Below are 9,043 nucleotides of genomic sequence, written 5' to 3'. Positions count from 1 at the left end.
CGTATATCTTTGATCTTTGTTCCCCTCTTACCCTTTTCTGCTTCCACCTCAGCACTCTTGACTCTTTCGCAATGGCGGTTTGGCTATTTTAACCCCCTCTCCATGCTTGAACACTCATTTTACTGCACCATGCCACAGTGAGTCACATCAATAAAAATGCTGCAGCCCAAAGCCGACCTTGCCCACGGCTTGCAGAGCCTCGATAGAGCATGCACCCTGAATGTCATATTGTGTGGGTGTGGCTCGATTTGTGACTTTTACTCTTTATTCCTTGTCCGTCCAGCTGTCCTGTCATTTTTGATACATTGACATAGAATGATAAAAAAAAAAAAAAAAAATTTAATGCTCATATACTGCGGTTGCCATGACGTCAGACACAAACAGAGAGAGAAGGAGGAACAGCATGAGTGGAGAGGGACACCCAGAGAGACAGCAGCGAAGGTAATGGAGAGAAAACATCATGCGATAAGAGGAGTGTGAATGAAAAAGATAAGAGGATGAGCAAGACCATTATGCGTTTGTGAGGGATGATCATTGTTAGGGTGATGAATAAATGAAAGAACAAAGCGTAGATTGCGTTAAGAGTTCTATACACATTCACTGGAGAAGACAAATGAGTATAGATTGCCATGAAACAGCAGGTTACCATCAGTTAAAGGAGAGAAGCGAAGAAACATTCTGTCACTGGGATTCAGTGTGCTGCAGTTGTGCAGTTTTGTGGGGAGACGGAAGATAGTGCTGTTGCATTATATCAGGTCTTGTGCCCTTAATGAATCAGTGTGTATTTACCTGCATAATTTAGGTGTATATATATGTGCGTGTGTGTATATGAGCAACATAAGAAATTCTACACTATTGAAACCATCTTCACGCTTATGCCTATTTGGATGAAGCAAAGGCCTCATTTACATAAATACCAGTCCATTGCATGACACATGTCCTGTCACATTTAAGATGCACAAAAGTGTAAGGTGTGCATGTTCATGTAACCTTAAGGAAGCCGGCTCTTCCATCTCAATCATATGCATCATTTATGAGTAAAAAGTCAAGATAGGCCAAGTCTGGTCTGGTCTCTTGAGTTGGATCATGAAGCTTTCACGCGGATGTTCCTTTAGTCTCAGCGGAGCTCTCCTGTGTTGAGGGGAATTGGAGGTAAAGGGCACCACTCGAGGAAGTCTTTGCAAAGGCAATGTAGATGGCATTGAGGAGAAAAAATGTTCTTTGCATTTTTGCATCCACTATGCCCCTCACTAGTCAATTATTCCAACCTTCTCGCCACGATTATCTTATTTGAGTTTGAGAAAATTAGATATGCACACTAACGATACGTAATTGTGCACAGTCAATTGCGTACTAAAGGTTAACATACTTAGTAGACCGCACATGCTGTTCTCAAAGGGTGACATTGTCATCTTGCATTCTCACCAAGACAGGATTTAATAATTTAGCAGGAAGGTAATTGAGGGGAGAGCGGCATACAGAGAACAAATGTGACAACTCCATCTTAGCCTGTTATATTATGTAATTTAATGTAAGAATTATTATGAAATTAATGACTGGAATCTGTTCATGTTCATATTGAGATAAGGGTAAATGGACAACTTACATAATGTTTTTTTCTACACTGTTGCAGTGCCCAAAGTGCTTTACATTGGCTCACAGTCACCCATTCATACACCAGTGGGAGGGCTTCTGTCATGAAAGGTGCTGCAGTGCCTACTGGGAGCTATTTAGGTTTCAGCGTCAGTAATAGATTTTCCTTGCTTTAATGTGTAAGGGAACATGGGCCTAATGTTGGTGCCTGGTGCAAATAAAGCAACATAAAGCACACAAAGTGAAAGGGTGTTTTAGCCCTTGCACTGGAAGGGCCGAAAAGGACACATCCACTTTTCACCAGTGCACCTATCCTAAGTGGTCTGGAACGCTGTTCCGATATTGAAGTTGGGGGCGGAATGGTGCTTGGATCCCAAAAATAAGCCGGCAACTGTTAAACATTCATGTTAAAAAAAAAATATTAAAAAAAAAAAAAAAGCTGCCAGGCTGCCACACTCGCATCCCAAGAAGAAAACAATCTACTAACGTCAGATTTACATACACAAGTGTTAACAACAAGCCTAAGTGCTTGTGTGGCATCATCCGTTTCCACAGATATTTATTATTTATTTATTCCACGGAGTTCTCCCAGTGTGTATATCTGAGTCCAACGAGACAGTTGACTTGCATCGATGTGCACATGCGCGCAGACAACCCCCCGTGTGGACTCCAATTCTCCACATGTTTCTGGGACAACAACAACAAAAAAGTACAAGCTTGTTGAGCTAATGCGATAAAAAAGGGCAATGCAACGAAAAATTAATCAGATCTTTAAGAGAAAGGAAAGAATTGAAGAGGCTTATTTTATTTTATTTGCTCTGATGGGAAGGTTCAGAACATCTTCCATGTTATAATGCCTGACCCCAGAAATAATGACCAGAAAATTGTGATTTTTTTTTTTTTTTTTTTTTAATTTGAAAGCTTTATGTGGTCCATAAACATATGTAAAAAAATGTTTAAAACAATTTTTTAAAAATTATATACAGTGGGGCAAATAAGTATTTAGTCAACCTCTAATTGTGCAAGTGCACCCACTTGAAAATATTAGACAGGCCTATAATTGTCACCATGGGTAAACCTCAGCCATGAGAGACAGAATGTGGGAAAAAAAAAAAAAACAGAAAATCACATTGTTAGATTCTTAAAGAATTTATTTGCAAATCATGGTGGAAATAAGTATTTGGTCAATACCAAAACTTCATCTCAATACTTTGTTATGTACCCTTTGTTGGCAATACCAGAGGTCAAACGTTTTCTGTAACTCTTCACAAGCTTTTCACACACTGTTGCTGGTATTTTGGCCCATTCCTCCATGCAGATCACCTCATTTCTATGGGGTTGAGCTCTGGAGACTGGCTAGGCCACTCCAGGACCTTGAAATGCTTCTTACGATGCCACTTCTTTGTTGCCCTGGCTGTGTGTTTGGGATCATTGTCATGCTGAAAGACCCAGCCACGTCTCATCTTCAATGCCCTTGCTGATGGAAGGAGATTTTCCCTCAAAATTTTTCGATACATGGCCCTATTCATTCTTTCCTTTACACACATCAGTCGTCTTGGTCCCTTTGCAGAAAAACAGCTCCAAAGTAGGATGTTTCCACCCCCATGCTTCACAGTGGGTATGGTGTTCTTCAGATGCAATTCAGTATTCTTTCTCCTCCAAACACGAGAACCTGTGTTTCTACCAAAAAGTTCTATTTTGGTTTCATCTGACTGTGAGACATTCTCCCATTCCTCTTCTGGATCATTCTCTCATTCTCATTCTCTCTTCTGGATCAATGCTCTCTAGCGAACCGCAGACGGGCCTGGAGGTGTACTGGCTTCAGCAGGGGGCCACGTCTGGCAATGCAGGTTTTGAGTCCCTGGCGGCGCATTGTGTTACTGATAGTAGCCTTTGTTACTGTGATCCCAGCTCTCTGTATGTCATTCACAAGGCCCCCCCGTGTGGTTCTGGGATTTTTGCTCACCGTTCTTGTTATCATTTTGACGCCATGGGGTGAGATCTTGCATGGAGTCCCATATCGAGGGAGATTATCAGTGGTCTTGTATGTCTTCCATTTTCTAATAATTGCTCCCACAGTTGATTTCTTTAGACCAAGCGTTTTACCTATGGCAGATTTAGTCTTCCCAGCCTGGTGCAGGTCTACAATTTTGTCTCTGGTGTGCTTCGTGGTGGTCTTGGCCATAGTGGAGTTTGGATTGTGACTGACTGAGATTGTGGACAGGTCTCTTTTATACCGATAATGAGTTAAAACAGGTGCCATTAATACAGGTAATGAGTGGAGCCTTGTTAGACCTCGTTAGACCTCGTTAGAAGCAGTTAGACCTCTTTGACGACCAGAAACCTTGCTTGTTTGTAGGTGACCAAATACTTATTTTCCACTCTAATTTGGATATAAATTCTTTAAAAATAAAACAATGTGATTTTCTGTTGTTTTTTTTTTTTTTTTCACATTCTGTCTCTCATGGTTGAGGTTTACCCATGTTGACAATTACAGGTCTCTCTAATCTTTTCAAGGGGGAGAACTTGCACAATTGGTGGTTGACTAAATACTTATTTGCCCCACTGTATATGTTCTCTAATTTCTATCATGAATGATTCATTAAACATTACATGCAGTTCTCGTGATAAAACAAATATAACTAAAGTGAGATTGAACACAATGTTTTTAAACAAATTTCTTTACTGCAATGAGGTCCAGAAATGCTTGTCAAAAATGTGATACATTTGGTAACGTAGCTAATGTGCACTTTAGACATATTTTTTGTCCATTTACTTACAGTATATTAGGCTACTTATTTATATTTCCTAATAATATATAAATAAAAAAAGTCGATGGTTGAAATGGATAAAATGGAATGAATGAATGAATGAATGAATGAATATAAATAAAAAAGTCGATGGTTGCATTAGCCTAAAAATATATTCTATTTCACTGTGCAAAATGTAAGTCATTTGTACTTATTTTTGTTAATGTATGTTTTTTTGTTTATAATAATATATAAGTCAATAGTTATCTTCAGTTTTAAAGGGTATTATAATACTAAGGGGCTGTGAGATATCAATAGAACCGTTATGTGGCAAGATAACATATATTAATAAAGTCAACAAAAAAATAAATAAATCACATTCATGAGCAATTATCGAAAATAGATAAAAAATTACGGACATTTCCGAAAGTATTCCGGAAACAGCTGAATGGGGCGGAGACGTCACAACAAGGAAACAAAAGGTCGATGCAGGTGCCATCGTTGTTCATCGACGAAAGAGTTGTGTTCGTGTTTTATCAAAAAAATCGCTAAAATGGTTCAAACCTGTCATGTTTTGTGGTGTACAAATAGCCATTTGTCGCAATGTAGTACCCATGAGTTCCCAAACGCGACAAAAAAAGCTGGACTACGCAGACAATGAGTGAAGTTCGTCCGTGCTAAGAGGGCTAATTTTGCAGACCCAGCCTCCGGCATGGTTTTGTGTGGTGCGCATTTTACACCTGAAAGCTATTCGAACTATGGACAAATGAAATCAGGTTTTGCTAAGAAATTGCTGCTGAAAGCAGATGCGGTGCCCATCATACACGCACAGCCACCTAAATGTCCCGAGATATCAAGAAAGAGGACGATGACTGGCTCTGATGAGACCACCCCACCACCCCAGGCTAACCAAAGGAGCGGAGCAGCCAAGCTCGAAATGGCCAGAGTGAGTACTCTTTTATAATAAAAAAAAACATATCACGCATTGGATTTAGTACTGGACACATGTATAAATTATCGCTTGTAAATTATATAGAACAAATCCTCTAATCCCATTCATATTTGTGTCTGTTGGCAGAGCTAAAACCTATGATAGCACAATAAATGATAATTATTCTATACATTACTTTATTTTGGGGTCACCATGTATCAGCTTCACAAAAAGAAATGCAAAACAAACCATTCGGTGTTTCCCACACGATCTGTTGCCGGTGTTTCATCAGTGTGATTGCTCCCCTCAATGATCCTTTCATAGAGGAAGTCGGACATCCGGGCATTTAATGACGTCACCAGCCACAACAAAGCGTTGCCATATTGACAATGGGGCAAAAGACGAGTCACAAGCAGTTGCTCTGTCGTGCATTGTAATACAAACGCGTTAAACTTTCATTTTATTTGCGGTCTTTTTTCCGTCGAAATGACTAAAAGTTGCTGTGTTGCGGGTTGTCACACAAGGAAGAGTTCGGAGCTGCATTTGAAGTCCTTCATTTTTCCACGTGAGAAGAAAAGGAGAAACAAATGGCTGAGAGCAATTAATCGAGGAACAGTAAAAGAAGACGGTTCCGTGGGCTATTTTCGCCTGTGGGAACCTAAATCCAAGCACATTTACGTTTGCAGCCGACATTTTATTACTGGTGAGTAAACTTTAATTTTTGCCCCTATTAGCAGCTAGGATTCAATAGACTAGGCAGTGGTTATTATTACCGGAACCGGCAACTCGAAAAGCGTTATTTTTCTTTTGCCGTGAACTGCTCTGATTAGTCAATCAGTATATCATTGGCCCGGTGGGAATTGGTTATTTTGCCGTGACGTGCTCACGGCTAAATAACGCTTGGAGGCAAATTACCGGTTACAGCAGAAATAATTACTTCGTATATACTACCAATTTTCTCAGTTCCACACAGTACATATTCCACGTAAATGATAAAGGTCAACTTACTGGGTGACTTTATGAGGTAGTTGTAGATGTTTCCGAACTCCACTGCAGGCCATTCCTTTGTTTATCCAGCTATCAGCTGCGACTTTGTATCGGCAGCTTTGTAAGCCAATAAACGCTAATTTTAAATTGCATCGCCTCCTCGCGTCTGTCGGCAGTGACTCGTGATAATAGTAAGCCACGTTTAAGACGTTTTTAGCAAAAAAGACGCAAAACACACCTGAAATATATTAATTTCAGACGTTTGTCTATGGAATGTTTAGCTGTGCGTTCCCCCTTCACAAAATGGCGACACGTTGCCAAGCGAGGTAATGTCATCGTGACATCACGCCGACTTCCTCCATTAGGCTGCATTTGCTTTCGTTTGGGCTCAAATTGATAACCCAAAACACCAAAGAAAGGTTCATAACTCTCCTCGTCACCATTAGAAGAACGTTCGTTACGTCGGATTCGTCGCTGCAACTAGAAACAAAATTGTCCGCCATCATCGTCGCCATTCAGTAGTCTACTAAGCACTGAGCCGGTTGTTTCCTTGTTGTGATGTCACACACACAATATGCTAGATTTCCAGGATCTCGGGCACCGGTCGGTTTAGCTTGACAATCGATCCAAATTTCTATCATTTTCTTGGTGTTGCGATGTGTGTAATTACACGAAGTGGCATTATATGAATCCAAAAGGCATGCGTTTATGGATAAATGATGGAATATTAGCATTTCCCCAGGTGTTGTAATACCCTTTAATATACTGTTCATTCTATGTTCTTAAAGGAGTTAAAATTAAGGTTTTGCATTTACTGTAGATGTGAGGACATGAGGGAAAATAAAAATGAGGAGATGGAGGTCAGAGTTTCTGTATGATGTTTTTGGTAACTGTTATTTTGCATATCATGGAAAAAAAATAAATTTTGAATGCAAATCAGTTTCTCGTGGATACCTTGTTACAGTAAGTGTAATGCAGTAGCTTAATGCATGCGTAAAGCCTGTTGTGTTATGGGTAGAACTGCCAAAAGCAGTTTTATTGGCATTTCTGTGGTTTTAGGAGGTCTTATTATTAAATTACCTGGCTCATGTCAGGGAGTTTCGGCAAGAAATTCTAGCCACTTTCACCCCTGCCCAACATAGTCTGCTAAATTCTGAAAACACAGGCGACAAGCTTTGCACTTGCATGAAAATCCACCTAAGAAACATTTTTACACCTGAGTACATCTACAAAGTGTAAAAAAAAAAAAAAAGTAAAAAAACAAACAAATCAAAAGTAGAAAACCATCTCGGAATAGGGTTGGAAGGAATTGTGTTTGACATTAGCGGTCCATTGTACATGATATTTTTGTGAAAATGTCATATTGTATTCACCTTTTTATAACTAAAGTTTGCAGGATTAGTACAATTCGCTCTGTAAAGATGGGTTTCTTATGAAGCATGTCTTTTTCAAAGTGATGCATTAGTTCGCCTCAAACATTAGCACACCAAATTAGTAAATTTTGCTCTGAGAAATGCCTGTTTCATGTAATTTTGCAAGACTAATCAGTCTACGCATTCAAGCTTGACTCTACGGCTGAGACTGAGGCAAAAATTTCCAAATAACTCCAGCATCCAAGCATGCATTTTCTGTACTTCCATGCTTTCAAAACAATAGAGCAGCATTTATTTACAAGCTCAATGCTTGTGTTGTTTGTATTTGAGCATGTCCACTTCACTCTGCTCATCTGCTCCAGCCATTTGGTGGGTGGGAGGTCATTTGTGATTTGTCAAAGTGAAAGACACAGACGAGTGAATGTTGCAGAGACATAAATCCCTCAAACCCCTATCCTGTCTTGTATTAATAACTTTTTGTGCAAACGCTTTAAGCCATAAACATTTTGGTCAACACAACAGTCTTAGTGTGTACATGGCATGTGACGATGTTGTTGTATATTCATCTTCAGATTCTTGACATATCTAAAAATCATGTGGACCATTATCAGATACGTAGTACACACACATTTCAATCCAGAGTATGTCATTCACCAGCCATTCAATTGTGCATCTGGCAAAAGTGGGACAGCCTGCAAAAAAGTATATGGGGAAACAGAGGGATAAAAACCTACAATTCTGTTTTCATTTACTGTTGGTAATAACAATAAAATTAAATGTATGTCGATACGCCCCAGAGCCGTTAAATCAATTTATTGCCATTATACAGTAATTGCTAACTGAATTGTACTGAATGTTGTTTTAGTTTAATTAGCTCATGTCTGAGGTACTGTACATGCGGATCACCATTACATTTTAGTATTGTATGAGCTTAGAATGAGCCTTTTAATTATTTAATTTGAGTACGGTATTATTTTATTTAGTATTTATGATTTTACTATAGGTGTATTAGCGCACGATTTACACTGCTGGCCAAAAGTATTGGCACCCCTGCAAATCTGTCAGATAATGCTCAATTTCTCCCAGAAAATTATTGCAATTACAAATGCTTTGGTAGTAATATTTTCATTTATTTTGTACTAAGCACTAAAGAGAATTAAAAAAACCAAATAATCATTATCATTTTACACAAACCTCCAAAAATGGGCCAGACAAAAGTATTGGCACCCTCAGCCCAGGGGTTAATTTGTGTCGGAACATGCAGGAACAGGATCCTCCACCTCTTGATTTTGGCGTCCCTATGTTCATGGACTTCCTTAAAGGCCAAGTTATGCAAGGAAGACCCGATTTATGACCCTGCGCCGTAGCCTGACGCGGTCCTATTGAATTTTTTAAGCCCTTGCGTCACG

This window comes from Corythoichthys intestinalis, chromosome 16 (genome assembly GCF_030265065.1).
Source record: "Corythoichthys intestinalis isolate RoL2023-P3 chromosome 16, ASM3026506v1, whole genome shotgun sequence".
NCBI lineage: Eukaryota > Metazoa > Chordata > Actinopteri > Syngnathiformes > Syngnathidae > Corythoichthys > Corythoichthys intestinalis.
Note: the sequence above shows the minus strand (reverse complement) of the source record.